The following is a 25,411-nucleotide window of genomic DNA, read 5'->3' as shown; positions in this document are numbered from 1 at the left end:
GTGCGTTTTCAACAGTATCAGCACCGGAGAGAAGATCGTCCATGTAAAAGTCCTCTGATACTGCCAACGAACCCTTGCTGTATTTGGCTTGATAGTCCATCGACAGCTACTGCAGAACTCTAGGGGCGAGGAAAGATGATGGGGCTAAACCGTACGTGACCGTTTGGAGCTCGTAGATTTGAACCGGATCTCTTGGATCAAAACGCCACAAGATTCGCTGTAGAGGAGTATCTTCCTGGTGTATACGAATCTGTCGATACATCTTCTCTACGTCTGCAACTAACGCCACAGCGTTCTTACGGAAACGAAGCATTAGATCGAAAAGATCATCCTGAATTACCGGTCCGGTAAGAAGTATCTCGTTTAACGAATAATTGCTCGAAGTCTTGGCAGATCCATCAAAAACTACTCGCACTTTCGTTGTCGAGCTGGATTCCTTAAACACAGGATGATGAGGGAGGTAGCAAACCGTTTTTTCTGTCTTCGGAATCTCGTCCACCATTCCCACTGCTTTCATGTGCCCTAAATCGATGTATTCCTGCATGAAAGCGTTGTAGTGGTTGCGTAGATTGGCGTTCTTTTCAAGCCGTCTTTCGATTTGCAGAAATCTTCGCCGAGCCATCTCCTTCGAATCACCAATTATCTCGTAAAAACCAGCTCGCTTTGGATATCTTGCCATATACCGCCCCGTATCGTCTCGTGTGATAGTATGCTGAAAGTGCGCTTCGCAATCTTTTTCCTCCTGAGACCGTTGTGAATTTTCTGAAAGCACAATTACTGCAAAACCTTTTGGAATTGGTCAGCTGTAGTCGCTTATCAACCGGCAGCTTGTTGAATGAAGGACAACGTGAAAGAAAATGTTGCTCGCTGCATGCTATACAATTGGGACCGCTAGTTTCTGTCGCCGAGTTGACCGAAAGTTTCGTTGGATGGGATTTGCTACCAACAGCCGAAGATGTCACACTTGTACTAAAGATTCGCTGATCCACAAATACTGCATCCAAAATCCGAGTCTGCGTTTTCAAGAAAGTAACCAGCATCTTAAAACTTGGCTCATCCTTCTGTGAAACGTGCTCCTCCCACTGTACCTGAATCGTTTCACTGAGTTTCGAAACCATCAAATGCGTCAACATTGCTCCCCAGCCACTCGTTGTTTCTCCAAGTTGGTTCAAAATCTGCGTATTTTGTTCGAAACAGTCAATCAAATCGAGTATTCCAGCCGCCGATGCCTTCTTCATTCTCGGATACTCGAACAACGCATTCAAGTGGCGCTTTTTGAGCAGATAACGGTTAGAGAATCGTGAAACAAAGGCATCCCAAGCAACCCTGTAGTTCGCATCGCTCATCGGAAAAGAATCAACCAGTCTAAGTGCATCACCCTTAAGAGAAGCCCGCAAATAATGAAATTTTTGAATATTACTTAATTGTGGAGACGAATCAATCAGGGCTCTGAACGTATCATGAAATGGAAGCCATTTTTCATAATTGCCATCGAATTCAGGTAAATTTATTTGCGGTAATCTAACGTACGAATGCACGCCAGTCGAATCAAACGACTCGTTTGGTTGTATATTTTGCATCGCAACCTGTCCGGATCGTCCGGAGCCTTCGATTTCCGACTGCACCTCGTCGAATTCGTTCCATTTAAGTTCCAATTTCTCTAGCCGGAACTTGATTTGGTCCTCATCTAATTCATCTCCGCTTTTCAGGAACTTCTCCGTGCGTTCAAGAAAGTCGATGATGCCATCTCGTTTATGGATCTTCATCGTCAGTTTCTTCCCCATATCAACCAATGCGAGCGGGGTCTAACTGAGAACCAATACCAAGCAAAGTACCTTCCTTTGGAAATTTTATTGAGAATGGACAGGTACTCACCTTGTGAGCCTGTCAATCAGGCCTTGTATAATAAATTTCCTCAGGGAAGCTAAACTCGCTAACGAATTTCCTCCAAATTTATTCAGCACCGAATCAAAATCGCACGAAACGAACCGTCTGAAAAATGCACACAAGAGAAGCACCTTTCACCTACGCGTAGATATTTGGACAGGTACTCACCTGGTACCTGTCTAAAATTGCCTTGTACAATATTAGCAGGTTCACCACTTGACGCAGAAATCCTTTGATAACGTCCGTACTATCCGTCTGTCAGTCCATCCGAAAACTCCTTATTCAACGAAAATGAACGAATCCGTCCCGTATGCCTTCTCCCACCGAATTATGTTGATCACCAATATTCCATTGTATTAAGTGAAATAAATCCCAAAAACGAAAGATCCGGTAGAAAAAAAAGCGAAAGTGTAATATTTGGACAGGTACTCACCGTATGAGCCTGTCAAAAAGGCCTTGAATCCAAATTTTGCTTTCTTTCTACTCCAAGTTTGGTGTAATGGCTGCCCCAGCAGCATACACAAATTAGCAGTGTTGGCGACGAAGCGTTTCGAATAGTTGAACTGCTTGCAATGGCGACGATCCTTTACAATACCTTCAAAATGGTTCCAACTGACGCCGCGTCGGTTCCGGAACACTGATCCTGGTCACGGCACCAATGTTGTGTCCTTTCCGAAATAGTGTTCCAGACAATATCCACGTCCTCGAACAGCTGATAGTTGTTTTTCTTCCAATTTCGTTTTGGCCATTTTTTTCCTGCAGGTACCAGCATAAGCAGCTCCCAGTAAGAATCACGGCAGCGATACTGGTAAGTAAAACACTCCACTTCACTCCAAACACTGTTTATTACTAATTAATTCTATATTTGTTGCTATTTCGTTACTTATTTATTTCACTTAACTAGACTTCTAATATAACTTTACAATTTAACTAGTGTCGTATTTGGTGACCGACCGCAATGAAGGCAAAATTGAATCTAAATCGCTACAACATAACCGACCATGTAGGTACGAAAACGGTACAGTGTATTAGGCAATTATTCTACCTTGCGATGTACACTTCTTGAATCTTGCGCATAGCGGCTTATTCTGAATTCATCCTACCTATACTACTTGAAGAGGATTACTACGCGTATAACAGTTTTCGTTTCCCTCTGTACACTAAACGTAAACAATAATAATAATAATAAAAATAATAATATTAATAATAATAATAATAATAATAATAATAATAATAATAATAATAATAATAATAATAATAATAATAATAATAATAATAATAATAATAATAATAATAATAATAATAATAATATTAATAATAATAATAATAATAATAATAATAACATAAAATTAAAAGAAAAAACCGCACTGGTAGATCATGTCATACGGTACCAACATAATTTTGATTAAAGTCAGACTAAAATCATAGATCGTAGTTTCAAATCCACTTCTTTACCCATACTAGAAATGTGTCATATTGTAAACACTCCTAACACTATCAATCGCCGCACAGACATAGACGGTTTAAGTACTACATACGCAGGCGTAATAATAATAATAATAATAATGATAATAATAATAATAATAATAATAATAATAATAATAATAATATTATTAATAATAATAATAATATTAATATTATTAATAATAATAATAATAATAATAATAATAATGTTGTGTGGTTATATCGGAGTTAGCAGGAAGGTTTTCATTTAATGAACTGATGATTTGACTATTGTTTTTTGGAGTAGTGGTTGATGATGATTTTTTGCGAATTTTATTTATCAAACGGTTTATTATTCGCAAAAAATCATCATCAACCACTACACCAAAAAACAATAGTCAAATCATCAGTTCATTAAATGAAAACCTTCCTGCTAACTCCGATATAACCACACAACCAACAATATCCAGCTATTCCAGCACTGATCAACGAAGTACCATATATAGATCCATACCACATATCAATCAACTCACAACAGCAATATCAACATATTTGAAAAAAGACTATCCGTTCATCAAACTCGCACCTAAAACCATCCATACAACAAATAAATATTTACCTACGACCAAAGATCCAGTTCCTACACTCCAACAGGCACGTGTCATCTATAGCATTCCGTGCAACACATGCAATAAATGTTACATAGGAATGACTTCAAATCAACTAAAAGTACGCCTCAGTGGACATAAATCAAATATAACCAAATACTTAAAACTAATGTCAAACAGACCTGGAGACATAGATAGCGAAATAGCAAAATTAAAAGAAAAAACCGCACTGGTATATCATGTCATACGGTACCAACATAATTTTGATTTAAGTCAGACTAAAATCATAGATCGTAGTTTCAAATCCACTTCTGTACCCATACTAGAAATGTGTCATATTGTAAACACTCCTAACACTATCAATCACCGCATAGACATAGACGGTTTAAGTAGTACATACGCAGGCGTACTCCACACAGTTAAAACTACCCACTCTAAGATCGCTAGATTAAAAGCACAACAGAATGATAAATTATCATCTCACTATTCTCGCTCAAGCTCAGTCACGCAAATAAGTTCACTGAATTCAGCACCATCTCCTCATTTACCCACCATCTTTGAAAGTGACGTTAGGTAGTGCATAGTGGTAAAACAGGCTAATGTTTAAAACAAACGTTATTAGTGCAATGTAAGAAATCAGTTTAATTAAAATATTTTAATGATTATAAATTAATAGGTTTTTGTGATCGCACATATGTTTTTGTATATTTTAGAAAAGTGACGAAAGAAGCTTTGATATTATGAAAAACAACCGTTCGTGGGCATACGATTTTTAGACGAGGAACGATAAGATAGTGAGTTTTTTAATGTTTTTGTAATATCTTTTATAACCAATAAACTTACAGTTTTCCTTGATAAAGACCATAACCAGTGGTCGAAACGTCGGGCAGTATATAACAGCCGTTCTTTTTTAACAGACCGCTAAAGCCGAAACCATAATTCATGCAAAATATTTAACGGTCGTACTAATCATCTTTCAAAAAAAAAAAAAAAAAAAAAAAATATATATATATATATATATATATATATATATATATATATATATATATATATATATATATATATATATATATATATATATATATATATATATATATATATATATATATATATATATATATATATTCGAACATTCGAACTTAATCAATGGTCCAATAGTAGCTTTAAAACGAGCCTATCTTGTATCTTGTTCAATATTGCTTTGGGAGGTGTATATACATCGGTTTCTCTTGATACCGAACGGACGTTTTACCTGATTGCGCTATCCGAGAGTCAAACTGAAAATGAAACACACTCGTGTGTTTTCCCAAACTCGTTTCGATTGTGCCGCGTCGCGGTAGCGGTCTCCGTGATGAAGTGTGAAAACTCTTTCAAGATAGATTATTCGGCCTTCCTCATCAAGCCATCTTTCGAAAAAGTGCAAGGGGTCCTGCCGTACAGTGCTTGCCTTGTAGAAGGCAGATGTCATGAGACTGCAGTCACCGAGGTGGAGCGTGTGCTTTCGTGAAGGTAAGTGACATAGAGTTAGCACAAAAAGTGGTCGACAAACACGACGAAAAGCATGAGGTAGAGATAGAGGGGAAGAAGTACAAGCTCCGTATAACATTGGAGGATGGAAGTGTCGAAGTGAAGGTACATGACCTCTGTGTCTGTTCGGATGATCCTGACACGGAACATAGACTCGTGGGTTGCGATCGATGGAAGCAAGCGTACGTTGTGTACAAGGGGCAGCTACAATCCTGCCGACAATGCAAGGAACAGTCACACACAGACATATCTTGTGTTCAAAACGAAAAACTGCTCGTTTAAAAGAACTACGTTATCGTTGCAAACCAAAATGTGTCACGACAGCAGCTGAAAAAGCCAAATGCTACAAAATCGGTCAATAAGCGACTGGCCGTTGCAAGAAACTCGACACCATCCCCCTAACGTCCGAAACGTTTCCCGAACTGGCTAAATCGACTGGTGCAACAACACCTATCAGCAGCCAACCTACAGCAAGTGTAATTTTTCCATGCGTGCTTCCGCAAAGATTGGTGGTACTGTTGCAAAAACTACGAATTAAAATTTTCAATGGAACGTTGACGTATTACCTCCGGTATCGCACAGAACACGTGTTTTTAGCGGGCGACTTCAACTGCGTGCTTCGAAACAGCGACTCGAACAGCCCGAATCTCAGTTCTGCTCTTCTACTTCAACTACACGATGTTAGGGAAAAGTTATGCCAGCGCGATGCTGGTTTTACGTACATCAAAAGGAATGCCCGTTCTCGTATCGATCGCATGTATGTCAACAGTGGACTTCTCGACAACCTGCGAACAGTAAACATACACGACTGTTCATTTACTGACCATAAAGCTCTTACACTTAGACTTTGCATTCCCTCACTAGGACACGAACACGGTCGTGGTTTAGGTCACTGTAACTCCATCTACTAACCGATGAAAATGTTACGGAGTTTCAGTACAAATGGCAGTACTGGACTCGACAGCGCAGAAACTACCATTCATGGGTGGAATGGTGGCTGACATACGCTAAGCCCAAGATAAAATGTTTTTTCAAATTAAAATCTCATGAAGTTTTCGAAGATTTTCACAGTCAACACCAGGGATTATATGCTGAGCTACGGTTAGCGTGCGACGGATAGTCTCAAAATCCAGGAATGTTACCCTCCATTAACCATTTGAAAGAATCAATGAAACGTACGTAGCGGGGGAACCTATAACGGTTTTCCAACAGAAAGAGAGGCGAAGGAAAAAAACTCCAGGATCCACGTGCCATCGAGTCGCACATAACAGACTACTTCTGATGTCTCTACGGGCAAGAAACAAATCACGAGAGCTCAAATGACTTTGTCTGTGATTCCACCCAACGACCCACTGAATGAGGCATGTACAAACTAGATTACCACAGCAGAAATTCTAGCAGGAATACGTACTAGTGCACGCAGAAAATCTCCTGGTAATCCAACGCATGTTCGACGTCATCTATCGAAAGTTAAATCTTTACCTAAACGAAGCGCTCACTGGAAATCTACCCAATGCCTTCGTAGAGGGCATCATCGTTTTGGTTAAAAAGAGAGAAGGAGACAACACAATCCGATCGTATCGCCCGATCTCGCTCCTTAAAAGCGATTACAAATTGTTCTCTCGCATCATGAAAGCCCGTCTAGAGCAAGTGGTGAAGACTCACCGCATTCTGAGTGACGAACAGAAATGTTCGAATTCTGATCGAAACATCTTCCAAACCACTCTTGCTTTGAAAGCGCGAATAGCTGATTTTCGCCGATGCGATGAGAGCGTTGATCACGCGTTTCGAGATAGCTGCCGGTACTCAACTCACCCAGCGGAAATCAACTTCTGGTAAGGTTGGAGACTGGGAAGAATAAGGCATCAGAACTACGTGGATACAAACAACGGATGTGGTGAAAATCCTGGGTGTTGTGTTCGTTAATTCTATACGGATGATGACGAAAATGAACTGGAATGCGATAGCAGGAGAATTCGCTCAACTCATGTGGTTGCACCCTCAACGGCAGCTGACACTTCTTCAAAAAGTTATCCTGCTGAATACGTTCGGTACATCAAGGACATGGTACATGTCATCGATACTATCACCACTTGTAGTACACACGGCTTAAATGATATCAACGATGGGAACCTTTCTATGTAAAGGAATGATAGCCCGCGTCCCAATGATGTAGTTGACCCGCAACAAAGGGGAAAATGGACTGAAAATGCAACTACCAGCGCTGAAGTGCAAACAACTAGAAGTTAACCGGCATTTTCGTGAGATCGATTCCCTACCCTACTATAAATCCTTCATTCGCCACGAAAATCCCAGTTCAACAATTCCAACAGATCTTCCTGACCTCAAACAAATCCTTTCAAATAAATCCCAAATTTCTCATCAACTCCAACAAAACCCGTCCGCCGATCTAATTCAACTACATTCCGTTATGCAAACCGATCTGCCAAGAGTGGAACGAAATAATTCTATAAACGACTGGCCACGCACTAGGTAAAACATAGCTTTGAAACAGCTCTCCTCATCGCAACGATCGGAACTGTATCTGTTAGTAAACGAGAAGATCGAGCACCGCAAACTGTTGTTCGTTATGCACCGTACTCCAGATGAATTCTGCACACACTGTGGAAATCAAACGGAAGGGACCCTTTGCCACACATTTAGTACCTGTACTCGTGTCGCACCGGCTTGGACGGCCCTACAGCAGAGGTTAACAGGTATCACAAACAGATGAAATCGTTTATCGTTCGAAGATCTCATCATATAAGCTATCCACATACATTTGTGTTGTTTCCAAAATAAGCTATCCACATACATTTGTGTTGTATGCATGGATTTGTGATGATTTTGCAAAAAAAAGGTTATACAATCACTGCAAAAACCGACTTTTGAATCGAGGCCCGGAGCCGAATGTCATATACCATTGTGCTCAGCTCGACGAGCTTAGCAAATGTCTGTGTGTGTATGTGTGTGTCCACAGACTTAGATTCAAATGAAAAGATTCACGGTCCCATACGCAGTTCCTGAATTTCATTTGAATCCGACATTCGGTTCCGAAATTACAGGGTTATATGCACCAAAAATGTGAAAATAATGTCACTCACTTTTCTCGGAGATGGCTTAACCAATTTTCACAAACTTAGATTCAAATGAAAGGTCTCACGGTGCCATATAAAGTTCCTGAATTTCATTTTTAAGCGGCTTCCGGTTCACGAATTATAAAGTGATATGCACCAAAAATGTGAAAATAATATCACTCACATTTCTCAGAGACGGCTTAACCAGTTTTCACAAACTTAAATTCGAATGAAAGGTCTCACGGTCCTATATAAACTTCCTGAAATTCATTAGGATCCAACTTCCAGTTCCGGAATTACAGGGTGATATGCATCAAAAAGAGAAATAATGCATAAAAATGTGAAAATAATGTTACTCACTGTTCTCGGAGATGGCTAAACCGATTTTCACAAACTTAGATTCATATGGAAGGTCTCATGGCCCCATATAAAGTTCCTGAATTTCATTTGGATCCGACTTCCGGTTCCGGAATTAATATCACTCACTTTTCTCGAAGATGGCAGAACCGATTTCCACAAACTTAGATTTATATAAAAGGTCTTATGGTCCCATACCATGTTTCTGAATTTCATTTCGATCCGGCTTTCGGTTCCCGAATTATAGGGTGATATGCACCAGAAATGTGAAAATAATATCACTTTCTCAGAGTTGGCTAAACCGATTTTCACAAACTAAAATTCAAATGATAGATCTCACGGCCCTATATGAAGTTCCTGAATCTCATTTGAATCCACCTTCCGGTTCCGGAATTACAGGGTGATATGCACCAAAAAAAATGAAAATAATGCATTAAAGATGTGAAAATAATGTCACTCACTTTTCTCTGAGATGGCTAGACTGATTTTTACAAGCTTAGATTCAAATGGAAGGTCTTATGGTCCCATATAAAGTTCCTGAATTTCATTTGGATCCTACTTCCGGTTTCGGAATTACAGGTGATATGCATAAAAAATGTGAAAATAATGCACCAAAAATGTGAATGTAATGTATTTTTTTTTCTCGGAGATGGCAGAACCGATTTTCAGAAACTTAGATTTATAGAAAAGGTCTTATCCTATACAGAATTTCAGAATTTCACTTGGATTCAATTTTCGGTTCCGGAATTACAGGGTGATATGCATAAAAAATGTGAAAATAATGGCGAAAAACTCTAAAATGGAGCTTACTTCAACATCTCATAGAATGTTCTATCGATTGTCACACGCTTAGAATAAAATTCGATCCGATTGACGATTGAAATCTCAAACTGCCGCTTAAAACTACGGTCATAAAAATAATGTCATGAGATCTAAAAAAACCCATGAATATTCATGCCAAAAAAACACATGCGGATTGATAAAAAAAAGGTATCATCTCACTGCTAGGTGGATAAAGCACGTTTTTCGGTATGAGTGGACATATCGCTACCGGATTTTGATTGTTATGCCACCATTTCATGAAATAAAGAAAACTAACGCAATACGCAAAATCATTCTTCATCACAATAATGCAAGCTCTCACACATCGGCTCAAGCTATCGAATATTTGAGCACCCGGAAAGTCGAATTGATGGGCCACCCGCCGTGTAGTTCTGGCTTTACATCTACCGATTTCCATTTGTTTCCTACCGTCAAGACTGCATGGAGAACGATTCAATACTCCTGAAGAAGCAGTTATAGAGTGGGAAAAAATTATGAAAATTGGTTCAAGCGTATGTAAAAGTATATTGATCATCTAGAAAACGATCAACTTCCATTACACTTTCAATTCGAGAGTTAGATGGGGCAAAGATAGTACAGACAGTTCAGAAGGAATGCTTCGCAAAAGAGCTTTATCTTCCCAAGCATGGCAAGCATGTTTCAAAACGATCATGTAATGCTCATAACTGTTGAGCAATTTCCTAGACGAATTCGAATCGCAACGCATACTGACCAATGGATGGAAGAAGATCTGTAAGTAGTATAATTCGCTGTTGCTATCGCTGTGTTTATACTGATCCACGACCCATACATCCGAATGCTCGTGTCACGCCAACTCACCCATTTTCTCACACCGGGATTGATTCAGTTATTTAAAAAATCCTCTAATTGTAAAGCTACTACAAAAAGGACATATATTGTTCTGTGCGTGTGTTTCAGCACGAAGGTAATTCACATTGAACTAGTGTAAGATTTATCCACATCTGCCATTCTGTGTGCTCTAAGACGCTTTGTGGCTAGGTGAGGGCGTCCCACACACATGTTTTGGTAACGATACAAATTTTATAGGTGCCAATAACCATGCCCTTTATCAAATGCTTACCAACCGCAACAAAACACACCGCAACATGGGAAATTACATGGCACACGATATCCCCGCGTGCCTCCAATTTCGGTGGCCTCTCGTGAGCCAATTAGGTGCAATGCTTCCGGCCGAGCGGTGGCGGAAGAGGAATAACGAAGAGGATGTTTCTTTCAGTTCTATACGGAGTAACACTCTCCAATTCGGTTTCTCTTTTATGTCATTGTATTGATTCATCCACGTATTTGAGATTAATATCACGAAATTCACCTTTTTTGAGTTTCAACTATTCACAACACTTCATGGTGAACTCGTCGGATATATGTCTCCACATTTACTTGTTTACATTAATAAAAGAAGTTATTCTTCAACACGTACTTTTGTTGTCATATATTATCAACACTACCCTAACACGAACAATGGTTGTGTCTAACTATTTTTTTTTTTTACATGTGAATATCAAACCTGCACATGAAACTATTAAATCTTCACTCATTACAGCAATCTTTCACTCAATTCTTTAGGTGCCTTCCGAAATCTATTATATCCCATTATAAACAATATTTCTCACTTGATTTTGATGTCACTTGATACTCAAGTCTCACAATGCACACATGTTCCTATAGCTACTGTATTATACTCCGAACTGAACTGAACTAGCTACTAACTTGTCTACGGGCCGACGCCCGAGACTAACGGATATTTTCCGCGCACTCGTTGAAATTGAACTGCTAATTTGTCTACGGGCCGACGCCCGAGACCAACGGCTATTTACCGCGCACTCGTTAAAATTTAACTGCTAATTTGTCTACGGGCCGACGCCCGAGACCAACGGATATTTTCCGCGCACTCGTTGAAATTTAACTGCTAATTTGTCTACGGGCCGACGCCCGAGACCAACGGCTATTTACCGCGCACTCGTTAAAATTTAACTGCTAATTTGTCTACGGGCCGACGCCCGAGACCAACGGATATTTTCCGCGCACTCGTTGAAATTTAACTGCTAATTTGTCTACGGGCCGACGCCCGAGACCAACGGCTATTTACCGCGCACTCGTTAAAATTTAACTGACTCCTAACTCTACCCAACTATGGGTTTTTAAGCTCCTAACATTTACTTTCGGGTGAAGCCCGAAGATTTTAGTACAAGCCGAGCTTGTGATTTCAAGTAGAAAGTTCATCCGACTTTCTCCCGAAGTTCTACCGAAAGCCGAAACCACTGTCGCTAGGCCAGAGGCAGTGTCTGTAAAAAAATATAACTTTGTTTTTACAACATTGCCGCGCTGACTAATGCCCGGAACTGTCTATGGTTTTATAACAAAGTTTCTTAAACATCGTTGCGATGACTAATGCTCGCAAATGTGCACGCTTCAATAACAAATTTTATACTTGAAGGCTGCAGCTACGCTGATATGAGAGTTTCCTTCACAATTTCCTACTTTTTCTACAATATTAGCAAATTCGAAGGAAAATTTGCTAAGGGCGCTGCATGCCCCCTTACTTACTGAGCTTGATGTTACCTGAAGGGTAGACATCAAGTCGAATGCGTTGGTTTATAACATTGAGGTTGGTAGCTGGATCACAAATTTCCGTATTTACAATTGCCAATTGGTTTATTTTTCGTTGTTGGCTATACGTTAGTTAAATTTCCTAACCTTACGATGGTCCGTGTGTGTGTGTGTGTTCTCCTCTGACGCCATCCTGCTCCATGGTATGCTTCTATTGTTGCTTTATCTGTGGGAGTGATCGAACGGTTGCTAGTCTCGGACTCTGGGTTCCGTGTCGTTCTCGTTCCTAATAGCTCGTTCTTCTGTGTTGGTGATACGTATTAGGGCTTCTCATTGCTTATGTACTCGCTTCATTGGGCATAGTTGAAAATTGACCGTTGCATTTTGGACATCATTGGGATTACTGTCAGCAGTAATATTGGTATTCTGTATTGTTGCTTCTCATCCTGGCTTCTCGTTTGGTACAATGTGTTGAGGCTCCTAGCAACTTTTATGCATTGCATTTGATTTCGTGGTTATCTTCTTCGTAGTGTATTTTTAAACAACCAACTGTTTAATTTTTTTCACGTATTAATAAGCTTTGATTTTCATATATTGGTTTATGGTACTCAGTTGAGCTTTGACGATGCTCACTGAATAAATTATAGGGTAGCAGTTTGTAACGCTGTTGCATACCCGCGCAAGTCATCTTTAACTGTGTTGACTGCATTTACTTCCTTCTTGTTTTGTTATCATTTGTACTTGTTGATGTAGCAATTTGTAACGTTGCCATTATTTCGGTTTGTTATTACGTCTTCCATGCTAAATTTTTCCGCAATTTTTTTGGCCTCGATTTTTCAGCTCTGCTGTTCTTCCTTCTGACGTCTTGGTGATTCCCCGGTTCCCTTTGTCTTCAACTTGCCTCCGCATCCGATCACACCCTCTCGTTCTATTAGGTAGCTTGGCTAAGCTACTGACATCCTTCCTTCTGCGACGACTATTTTCGGGCACACACACAGTTTGGGACTCCAAAAAAAAACTCCTATTCGTTTTGCATGACTCTGTGCCTTTAGTATAATCATTTTTCTATTCTATGATTGTTATTTATATATATATATATATATATTTTTTTTTCTCTTAATAATCGCATTGTGCATCATATTCTCTTATATTTTTTTCGTTATCATAACTTTGTGCATCGTAATTTTTTTTTCCATTATCATATTTCTTCTTTCTATCAGTTGAATCTATTTTTTTTTTCATTAAGTGTTTCTGCGATATATTTATTTGTCTATATGTTGTCTCGTGTACTTTTCCATCAATCGAGAGGTTTTTATGTTTACTTATATATATATATATATTTTTTTTGTTGAGGTACCTTTAACCTGTAGATACAGGTCGACAACCCGTCTGTCGACAATACGTCTGTCTGTGGATATACAATTGTTGTTAAAGTTGCGGCATGCGCATGCTTGTTGCAGGTTATAATGAATTTTTCTAAACCTTTTTTTTTTTCGAAATTTTTCCCGCAACTGGCTTCTATGCCGTGTTCATTTTAATGGTGTCTTACCATCCTTGCCTCCATAGCTTCAGAAGTCGTCCTTCCGTTCTAATACTGGTCGGTTGTGTAGTACTCATGCCGCAGCTTCTCTCCCCCACTACTTGAGCTGGTTCTTTCGGTACGTGTTCCTGTTTTTCCTTTCTAAAAATAAATTGCCTTCCATTCCTTTCTAAAAATAAACTCAAATCTGGGTTATAATATTTTTCCAATAGTAATGGGAACCTCTAAAGTATTAAAATATTATTAGTTTGTTAGTGGCAGAGTTTTCATATATATATATGTATTTTTGTAATCCCCCATGAATTCTTTGGTATATAATATTTTAATAATTTGTTGTATCATACTTTCATTGTGTTTTCGTAACTTTTACATGTTCATATTGTCGTATCTGTATTTTATTGACAATTTGATTTGAGTGCGTAATTTGCACTTAAGAAATCCTCAATTCATTCATATTGTATGCATCTTTCATTTTTTTCATTCCGGGGTCGCGATCCCCTTGTCCGCACACACTTGATCACTCATACTAGTATCATTGCATAAATGCATACATTATATAGAAATTATTTGCTGGCCAGCGTCGTTTTGATAGTCTGTTCGCTTGTGTCTTATCCTTTTCTTGTCGTATCAGTCATATTTCATCACTATTTTATTTATTTTTTTATTCGAAGTATTCTTTTAGTATATTTCCAGTGTTAGTTTTATGCTATTGAATGATAAACCATTTTATTTCACCATAGAAATTCTCCTTATGCATAACATTGTTTCCGTATTCTATACCATTATGTTTACCTTCCTTGTGTAATGTACGCTTCTTTTTTTTCTAAACGCATTGTAACTTTTCCCCAGTTCATTTTTAATTTGTAGCATTATAGCTTCCTCCCAAAAACACATTTTGCTCACATCTATAATCTTCCTCTTGAATTCAACTTTTTTATTTTCTTATGACCAGCACGGTATTGCTGTGTATGACATGATTCCCATGTTTATAAAATATTAGAATATTCTAGATTGGTTGACTCATCTAGGATCATTAAAATCCCATATTTTCCCATAGTTTGTTTCCACTTTGTATTACTTCAACCATATGTTTGAGTTTCTTTAAGTATACTCTCTCTTTTTTCTTCTTCATATGTTTTCCCCCCATTATATATCTTCTTTGACAATGTAACCTATTGCTTTATTGTCCCTCTGATGTATCTTTATTATCATCAGTTTATAATCATCAGTTTCACCTTATTTTTTTTCTTCGTTTGGTGTCCATTTGTTTTCATTGTGTTTGTTTCATCGCAGAAGTATAATTTTATTTCTTATTGACTCTCGTACTTTTTTTTTTAATAACATCGTAAAACATGTGTATATTACCCTCTTAACGGTTTTAATATCCTTCTGCTCGCAATCATGTTTTTTTTTCGTGTTCGAATTGATTCATTTCGACTTTCATCTTACATATGTCGCTGACATTTTTCCCTTCTTGGTATATTTTTCATGTTTTTATTTTATCCATTGTTTTCCTTACACTGTGGTTTTAAGTTTTTCGTTGAATTCTTATGTCAACGTATCATTGTATGATGTTTGCTGTTAATTTCTTTTATAACTGTATCCTATTTTTCTTTATTTCAATTACTCTCAGAGTTTCAATTTAGTTTTGTTTTCACTATTATTCCTTTGTATTTAGTTTTTCGATGAAACTTTTAGTACAATATGTTTATTTTCGTGTATCACTTTGTATACATGTTGAATCTTTTTATTACTTTTCTAATGTTTCTTGGATAATTTCTTAATCATCTCAATATTCTGTGATAAGGTTCAGTTTCTCAATCCGTATACTTTTTCAATCGGTTATTGTGAACCTTTTCTAGTCTATTCCCATTCTTTATAGTTGTTGTTTGCTCACTAGGAAGAGCAACTACTTCATACGGTCCTCTCCAAAGTGATTGCAATTTTTGTCCTGCGCCTGTGGGATTGGCTTTTACTAACACTAAGTCTCCCCACATTGGCTGCCATTCGTTGGAGTTTTTATCATATAATTCTTTGCGCTTGTGTTTAGACGCAATTAGATTCTCCCGGGCTTGATGGTGAAGTCGTTTAAATGTAGATCGCATTTCATTGACGTAGTCCTCATAGTAGAGACCATCATTATCGTATTTGTAGACGGAGTTTGGGATGTTCGCCCGTCTTCCGTATAATAATTCAAACGGTGTATAACCCGTTGAGGAATTTACAGTGGTATTATATTCGAAACTGAAGAATGGGAGTAATTGATCCCATGTTTTCGGTTCGTTACCTACGTATTGTCTTAAATAGGTTTTCAGTTCCCTATTCGATCGTTCCACCAAGTTTGCCTGTGGATGATATGTACTTGTAGTAATTTTCTTAATTTTTAAAATTTTACATACACTTTTCATAAGAGAACTAACGAAATTGGTTCCATTATCGGTTACCAATTCGACGGGTGTTCCATATTTACAAATATAATTATTCACGAAAGTTTGCGCGACCGTGGCACTCTCTTGATTTTCCATCGGTGCTACAATTAGATATCTAGTCAGATCGTCTTGCATCACAAGTCCGTATCTGTTCCCCCATTCTGACTCGGGTAAAACCACTATGTCCATATACAATTTCTCGAACGGTTCGGACGATGTCGTGGTAATTCTCATTGGAATTTTGTTCGCTCGACCGATTTTGTTTTTCTGGCACGAGCTACATTGTTTAACATAATTTTCAATATCCTTCCGCATATTAGTCCAATGGAATAGTGGACTCATTCTTTTCAACATTCGTTTGCTTCCAACATGTCCGCCTAGATGAGCATCGTGGAATTCTTTCAATATAGTTTCGCGGTCTTTTTCTGGCACCCACATCCTGTCTTTTTCCGGTGCATATAGTGTGAAAATTTTATCAAATTTCTCGGCAATAAATCTCAACACATTTGCCTCAGGGGTTTTCTGCATGTTTCGAAAAGAGATAATTTGCATGTTCTTTGCATTTTTCATGTCTTCAGGGCAGTTAGTGAATGCATCTACTAACCCATCTATTAGAATTCTTGTATCGGTTATTGATCTACTCGAGCCATTTAGAACCAATCCCCATATTTTACGATCTGGGATTGAAAATACTCTTCCATTTAGGTAGTCTTTTAAACCGTGTGGTAAGTGTATCAGCTCGGCTAGTTCTTTATATGCTGATCTACTGTTTACTATTACGAAAGTACCATCAAAATCACTTTCGTTAGTTTTTTGTTTTGAAAATTTCAGCAGATCAAATTTGATGTCATTGTTATTTATGCATATTTCATACTCTTCGAAATGTGAGAGTACTCCCAAATCTTCCTTTTCGTCCCATCCAAAATCGATATTTTCTAATCCGTCCATGTGCGGATTCCATTCTGTCTTTTGTTTATTTTTAAATAGCGTAAACCTGCCTAATTCGTCTTTCAGTTGTTTTGGGGAAGTTGTTTCATTTTCCGCGTCTTTCCGCTTCGCAAGTTCATTTTTTTCTGCTTGCTGCTGTTGTCGACGCTTTTGCTGTCTAGTGACTATCGAAATAGGGTGTAAGGACTCGGCCTGTTCGGGCAGTCTGGATAAAAAGTCTGCCACAACATTGTCTTTGCCTTGTTTATAGCGAATGTCCATTTCCAACCCTTGAAGTTTCAGACGTAAACGCGTTAGCGTAGGCGAAGTTTCTTTTAAATGCCATATTGAAATTAGCGGTCTATGATCAGTGTATACAATAAATCTCTGATTATAAATAAAATGTTTGAAACGGTTCACTGCCCATACGATGGCTAACAACTCTTTTTCAATCGTATGGTACTTTCTTTCAGCACCTACTAGACCTCTGCTTGCATATGAAATAGGCCTGTCGATCGATTTTTCATTCGAGAGTACTGCTCCAATAGCGTACTCGCTTGCATCTGTCGTGATCACGAACGTATCTTTATAGTTCGGTCTAACTAACAGTGTGTCAGAAGTTAAAAAATTCCGCAATTCCTCAAAAGATTTTTGACACTCTTCTGTCCAAGTAAACTTAACATTCTTTCGCAAGAGATCGTTCAAAGGTTTACGTTTCTCTGCTATGTGAGGTATGAATTTTCCATAAAAATTTACTGTTCCTAAAAATGACCGAACACCTTTGACTGTTTTTGGTGCCGCCATCTCTTTAATTGTTTTTATATTGTCCTCCATAGGACGAATTCCTTCTTTGTCAATTACATGTCCTAAATACTTTATTTCATTTTTCAAAATTTGGCATTTACCTGGCTCGACTTTTAGATTATGTCGACGGAGAGCCTCTAAAACTTTGCGTAAGTTTTCATTGTGTTCTTCGATAGTAACACCGAAAACAATTATGTCATCCAGATAGACGATTGCTTTAACCCCTTCTATCTCATAAAGTACCGTATTCATCAATCTTTGGAACGTCGACGGGCTGTTACGAAGGCCCATAGGCATTCTTGTAAATTCAAAGTGGCCTTTTGGAGTTGAAAACGCAGTCTTGGCTGCATCTTTTGAGTTAATTGGTACTTGGTAAAACCCTGATTTTAAATCCAAGGTAGAAAAATATTTACTGTTTCCAAGATTATCTAGAATCTCGTCAATTAGTGGAATTGGGTATACAAATGGTTTCGTAACTAAATTTAAAGCCCTGAAGTCAACCACGATTCTGTATTTCTTGTTACCAAATTCATCGTCCTTCTTGGGAACACATAAGACTGGTGCATTCCACGGACTTTTGCTAGGCCTTATGATACCTTGTCTACGCATTTCTTCAATTTCTTCATTAATGTGCTTCTTTGTAGCTTCTGGAAATCTGTATTGCCGTTTGTTGATAGGCACGTTTGACGTGGTCTCAATTTCGTGCACTGCCGCATCAGTGATAAGTAATTTATCCCCCTTCAGATAGAATACATCGCTATATGATGCCATAATCTTCTCTATATCCCTAAAATTTTCTCTTTTTAGATGATTCATATTTAGTGATTCTAATACTTTTTCCGTTCGGTCTCGACCAGTTATTTGACCGTATCTTTTATTTTCCGTAAGAATTACGTCTTGATTTGAATCTAAATCAAGGAAACATTTGTCTTCCTCGTCAATCTCTCTGTCTATATAATCTTTTTCTTCTTCATTAGTAATATTAGTTCCACAACGTGGAAGCATACTATCTGAACGATAGTCGTTTTTGTATAACTCATAGTTGCTCTGATACGATGCATTAATGTTATCATTTTTATTCACGTGCTTTTTATTCACTTCATATTTATTATACTTCGCTAAACTGCCCTCCAAGACTTCAGCATTGACGATAATTACTTCATTTTTGACACTCTTTGCATCAGTTTTAATATGTTTTTCGGTTGTCCTATTTCTACTAGGAGATTTTTTTATTTCAAAATTATTCTTTGCTTTAGTTGCACTGTTTGAAGACATCTTTGGCGTCTCCTTATTATCATTTACTTCATTATTTCTTTCATTATTTATGCGGGTGGCTAACTCAATGTTGCACCCATTATTATCTGCAGGACGCATCCCATAATGCTCAGTTGCATGTACCTTTTCTTTTCCTGTTACTGGTATATTTGCTACATTATTGTGCTCGTTTGGTACACTTAGGCATATGTACTCGAAATTCCGAGTGACATAAATTGTGTATATCTTTAAAAACTCTGCTCCAATGATTCCAGGAACACACAAATCTTTTACTATATAAAATCTAACTCTGTAATGAGTTTTTCCAATCACCAACGTGACTTTTACTGACCCAATAGTCTGTGATTGAGTTCCATCAAAACCTGCGATGTATAAATTATCTTTATAGTTTATTTTCTCTGATCCTATTTTCGCGACAGTATCCCATCTCATTACGTTATAAAATGCTCCAGTATCGAGCAAGTACTTAATTTTTTCGTTAGGTCTATTTGCAGCAGCAACTTTTACAAATAACTGGTTGTTTTTAGCACAATCTATTTTTAACATTTCGTGAGGCGGCATACCTTCTTGCCATTGCCCCGTATATTTTTTTGTCGTTTCTGTACACTGCGTACCCTGTGGACTAAGCTTGGATTGATCATACGCTTGGTATTTTTCCTGTATTTTGACATTGTTCTCTGCCTCATATTTCGCGACTCTCTTCTCCTGTTTTTGATGAGCTTCATATGAATCTGTTTTTGGTTCAAAGGTTAGAGGTATTTTCCGTAAGCATATCCAACCTTGGTCATTGTGTATGCTAGTCACATACTTATTCATAAATGTCATTCCCAAAATACCCCCTTGAGTCAAATTCTCCACTACGTCAAACTTTGTTTGGAAAAGTCTTCCTGCGATGATGAAGTTTAGTTCTACAGTACCTAATGTTTTTCTAACAGTACCTGTTACCCCGGAATATTCTATGATTTCGTTTTCATTAATTGTATATGCTCCCATGTACTCTGCATTTCGTCTACTTATCAAGTTGCCAGGTGCTCCAGTGTCTACCAGCAACCGCATCTCGTTATTTGGTTCGTTTGCCGATCTCAACAACATCATAAATTCGTTGTCTTTCGTCTTATGTAATTTGACCCATATCCCTTCTTTGCGTTTTTTGCTATCTTTTTCTTCGATGTGATTGTTCACATCACTATTCATTATATTTTTATTCTTCTCGTATCGATCCCAATTTTGCTTTTGACGTGTTTGCTTGACTAAATTTGCATTCGGGTTTCTTGATGCTCCATATCTCATTTGATCAGGCATATTTCTGGTCCTGATATTATGATCATATCTTCGAAATATTTTTCTATTACTGTATGTCATGCAATTTACCCATAGTTTATTCGAATCGTTTTCGAAATGATTATTATAAAAATTGTTATCTTCGATTAAGCACCCGTTGTTGCGATAATATTCGTTGCGTAAGCTTCGGTTGTGTTTATGAGAATTTTCGATTTGCTCCCCTGGATAACATTTATATTTATTGTTTGACAAGAGTTTTGGTTTATCAATTGCATGGTAGCATAGCAGCCGATTTTCAATATTTGATAATAAATAGCTGAACTCCGCCTCCTCTTTTAGGAATTTTATTAATTCTTGAAACTTAAGCTGCCTATGATTTTTGGCTAATTGTTTTAAACTTTCATTCAATAATCCTGCTATAAAATGAATCGTTAATCCTCTTTCTGCGAAGGATTTCTGTACTTTTTCTTGGTCTTGATTCCCTTGCTGAGTGTCAATATATTCCATTATTCGTAGCGCTCTTTCAGCGTACTCTTCAAAAGGTTCTCCATAATGTTGTTCGAGTGTTTCGATCCTCATCAAAATCTCTTCTACTGTGATTTTCAAACCGAATACGTCTCTTAAATTCCTGAACATATCCTTTACTGTGTCGGCTCTTATTCTATTAATAAAGGTTGCCGCTTTACCTTTTAATTTCATTAGTACTACATTTAGTAGTGGATTCTGGTTCTCCCCTTCCGGGATGTCTTCTGCAAAATACTCTATTTGCACAATAAATGGCTCTAATTCGTCTACTGACCCGTGGAATTCCGGGATACATTGTATTGCCTCTAGCATCGGAAATCGATAGGCACCACCGCCTTCAATATTATTTTCGTTCGCCATTGTCAATGTGGCTTTAATTCGCTATGCCGCTTTATCTTTTTAACTAGTAGCTCTTTATTTCATTTTTATACTCTTGTATTTTTGTAAAACCTCAGTTGTATGTTTTTACAAGCATCATTTTTAACCTATGCAGGAATTTTTCAAACACGCTTTGCGCTTCTAATAATTTTGTTTTCACTACCCCCCACCAGTACGATTTCCGTCGACTACCTATCATTATTTAACAGTGAAAAACTACGATCTTGACCGTGGTCATGGTCGACAAACAAAAAGAACAATCATCGTAAACAAACTTGACCTAGTTTTGAATTACATGTCATTGTATAATATAAAGCTTTAACTGCTACGAGCCCTGCGTGGTCAAATTTCGTTCGCATTGGCATTTTTTTTTTGTTTATTATTGAGCCAGCCCAACTCGGTGCTCTCAAATTTGTCATGCCCGCCGTGTGCGCAAACTAAACTGTCTTTGTTAATTCCGTTATAAGGGTCGACGGCATAGGCTTCAACATCGCATCGTACCATACTCGTGGTTTAAAATTATAGTTTACCGTACGCGACTCAAAGTCAATGTCGGTTTATTATTATTATTGTCATATACCGCTACTGTACTCTGTTTTTATTTCGGTTGCCAGACTTTTACCCGCAAATATGGCCGCGATTGTTTTTGGTGTGTTACCTAGCAACGCATTTTGCTATAGGCTCCGCCAATACGGGTTGGTTCTTCACCAAATTTGTACATCTACTTCGTGGCATGCACTCCTGGTACCTAGCTCACTGACTTGCTTCGTTATGTCAGACGGCTACTTTTGCTTATTCGCAAAATGATGATTCAAATTACCGATTCCTTCGCTCATACGCGTGAGGTTCGGTTGGTCACCTTGACCTTATAATCATTACACCAGTGCTAACTGTTCAGCTGGTCCTGATTTTCGTGTTTTTTCAACGTAGGCAAAAAAAAACTTCTTAGGCCTTCATGCTAGTATGGCCACTTTTGTAAGTATTATCGCGGTTGTTTTTTTTTTCAACACATGCGCTCGTATTGACCGTGGTTAAAACGTAAACAAATCAACTGTGAGCGTAATCTGTACGTCCGCAGTTTTCAAATAAACTTGAACCAATTTTTTGCTTGCCAAATGACTCAACAACGGAATGTATATAACTGTTCTAGAAACCCGCTGTAGGCATGAGAAAAAGTTCTGATATCGTTTACCAGTTGATGGATTGTGAGTAATGTAGTTAGAAAAATAATATTGGTCCTTGCGAGCGCGAGCTAAACAAATCAGAAAAATTTTCGCGCTAATGCCATCTTTTTTTTTTTTTTTTTTTTATGATTTAGCGCTCACAATAAGTGGCAACATTACGCGATCAAAACAACGAGAAAAAAAAATAAAAATAATGGGGACTCACCATACTAATGCTAACATCCTTAATTCTGAATTCCTCGCTCGTAGTCCTGGCGTGTCCTTGCTGCTATAGCACGTATCGCTGTCACCACTTGCAATCTCCCGGCCGAGCGGTGGCGGAAGAGGAATAACGAAGAGGATGTTTCTTTCAGTTCTATACGGAGTAACACTCTCCAATTCGGTTTCTCTTTTATGTCATTGTATTGATTCATCCACGTATTTGAGATTAATATCACGAAATTCACCTTTTTTGAGTTTCAACTATTCACAACACTTCATGGTGAACTCGTCGGATATATGTCTCCACATTTACTTGTTTACATTAATAAAAGAAGTTATTCTTCAACACGTACTTTTGTTGTCATATATTATCAACACTACCCTAACACGAACAATGGTTGTGTCTAACTATTTTTTTTTTTACATGTGAATATCAAACCTGCACATGAAACTATTAAATCTTCACTCATTACAGCAATCTTTCACTCAATTCTTTAGGTGCCTTCCGAAATCTATTATATCCCATTATAAACAATATTTCTCACTTGATTTTGATGTCACTTGATACTCAAGTCTCACAATGCACACATGTTCCTATAGCTACTGTATTATAGTCCGAACTGAACTGAACTAGCTACTAACTTGTCTACGGGCCGACGCCCGAGACTAACGGATATTTTCCGCGCACTCGTTGAAATTGAACTGCTAATTTGTCTACGGGCCGACGCCCGAGACCAACGGCTATTTACCGCGCACTCGTTAAAATTTAACTGCTAATTTGTCTACGGGCCGACGCCCGAGACCAACGGATATTTTCCGCGCACTCGTTGAAATTTAACTGCTAATTTGTCTACGGGCCGACGCCCGAGACCAACGGCTATTTACCGCGCACTCGTTAAAATTTAACTGCTAATTTGTCTACGGGCCGACGCCCGAGACCAACGGATATTTTCCGCGCACTCGTTGAAATTTAACTGCTAATTTGTCTACGGGCCGACGCCCGAGACCAACGGCTATTTACCGCGCACTCGTTAAAATTTAACTGACTCCTAACTCTACCCAACTATGGGTTTTTAAGCTCCTAACATTTACTTTCGGGTGAAGCCCGAAGATTTTAGTACAAGCCGAGCTTGTGATTTCAAGTAGAAAGTTCATCCGACTTTCTCCCGAAGTTCTACCGAAAGCCGAAACCACTGTCGCTAGGCCAGAGGCAGTGTCTGTAAAAAAATATAACTTTGTTTTTACAACATTGCCGCGCTGACTAATGCCCGGAACTGTCTATGGTTTTATAACAAAGTTTCTTAAACATCGTTGCGATGACTAATGCTCGCAAATGTGCACGCTTCAATAACAAATTTTATACTTGAAGGCTGCAGCTACGCTGATATGAGAGTTTCCTTCACAATTTCCTACTTTTTCTACAATATTAGCAAATTCGAAGGAAAATTTGCTAAGGGCGCTGCATAGGTAACAGTGTCTTTCCTTGGTACGAGTACTTGGTGACAATTCTAACTGAGGTGGAAAGTTTCATGACCGCTATTGCAGGATCCTAATGATCTACAGGCTTCAACCCCTGGACATTTCCTTGTCAGAACTTCGTTCCATGCCATTCCTGATACCGCTTAGAGAAATGTGCAGATGAATCATTTAAGCCGATTTCAGCTTATCCAGCAGAAGGTACCACAGTTTTGACCCACTAAAACAACAAGTACCTGAAAAAACTTCAGCATCAAGTTAGAGTGGACCCGATGAAGATTGATCTTAAAAGTACTCAAGTAATGATTCTTCAAGAGCAGCTGCTGCCCCCGACTAGCTTGCCACTAGCTATTATTCAGGAAATTATTCCCGGGTAAGACGATGTTACACGACTTGTGGTTCTTCGCACATCATCTCGGACGTTCATGTACCCTGAATCCAAGGTTTGTCTGTTACCAGACACATTTGACGAAGATGAAGAAGTCAACACAGATCACACTCAACATCTCCCTGATTAGGATTGTTTAAAATATGAATTAATTATGTTCAATGAAATATTCAATACTATCAACTGATTTTCTCACGTACGTTATATCTCCAATTGCATTTGGTATGTTGACTCTCTTGATTTTTTCCCACCATACTGACCTGTCATGTTTACCGCATCGAGGAAGATAGTTCTGTAGAAATGAAGTTAATATATTTTAAAAATCGCGTTTCTACCAAACGTTCAGTGGTTTCACTTTGATTAGTTGAATTACCGCCCCTACCCCAATAACATTAGGGATATTGGATTTTCTGAATTATTCGATTATCCAATAATTAGATTATATATTGTGAGCTAATCAATTAAATTTAAATCGGCTGAAAATGGTTGTTATTTGATTACTTGATCAATTATTCGATGGGTAGTGTTGGGATTTTCGAATTGTTCGATTAACTAAATAAAAGAATATTAGTAATAAACTAAACGATTAAACTTGGCGATTAAATTTAAACCTGGAACTATTATCCGATTTCTCAACTAATCAATTAACATTCCGACATCTCCACCCGGGATCGACCCAAGACGATACAGTTG

The 25,411-nt window shown here is 38.1% G+C and overlaps 1 protein-coding gene across 6 annotated transcripts in view; it reads right to left on the bottom strand.

Annotated features, from left to right (window-relative positions):
• LOC131437439 (coiled-coil domain-containing protein AGAP005037) overlaps window positions 1-25,411 on the bottom strand; it is a 993,236-nt gene that overhangs the window by 171,330 nt on the left and 796,495 nt on the right. The gene's annotated exons all lie outside the window — the stretch shown is intronic.

Source organism: Malaya genurostris, chromosome 3, assembly GCF_030247185.1.
Source record: "Malaya genurostris strain Urasoe2022 chromosome 3, Malgen_1.1, whole genome shotgun sequence".
Classification (NCBI taxonomy): Eukaryota; Metazoa; Arthropoda; class Insecta; order Diptera; family Culicidae; genus Malaya; species Malaya genurostris.
Note: the sequence above shows the minus strand (reverse complement) of the source record. Positions and strands in the feature narration are given on the sequence as shown.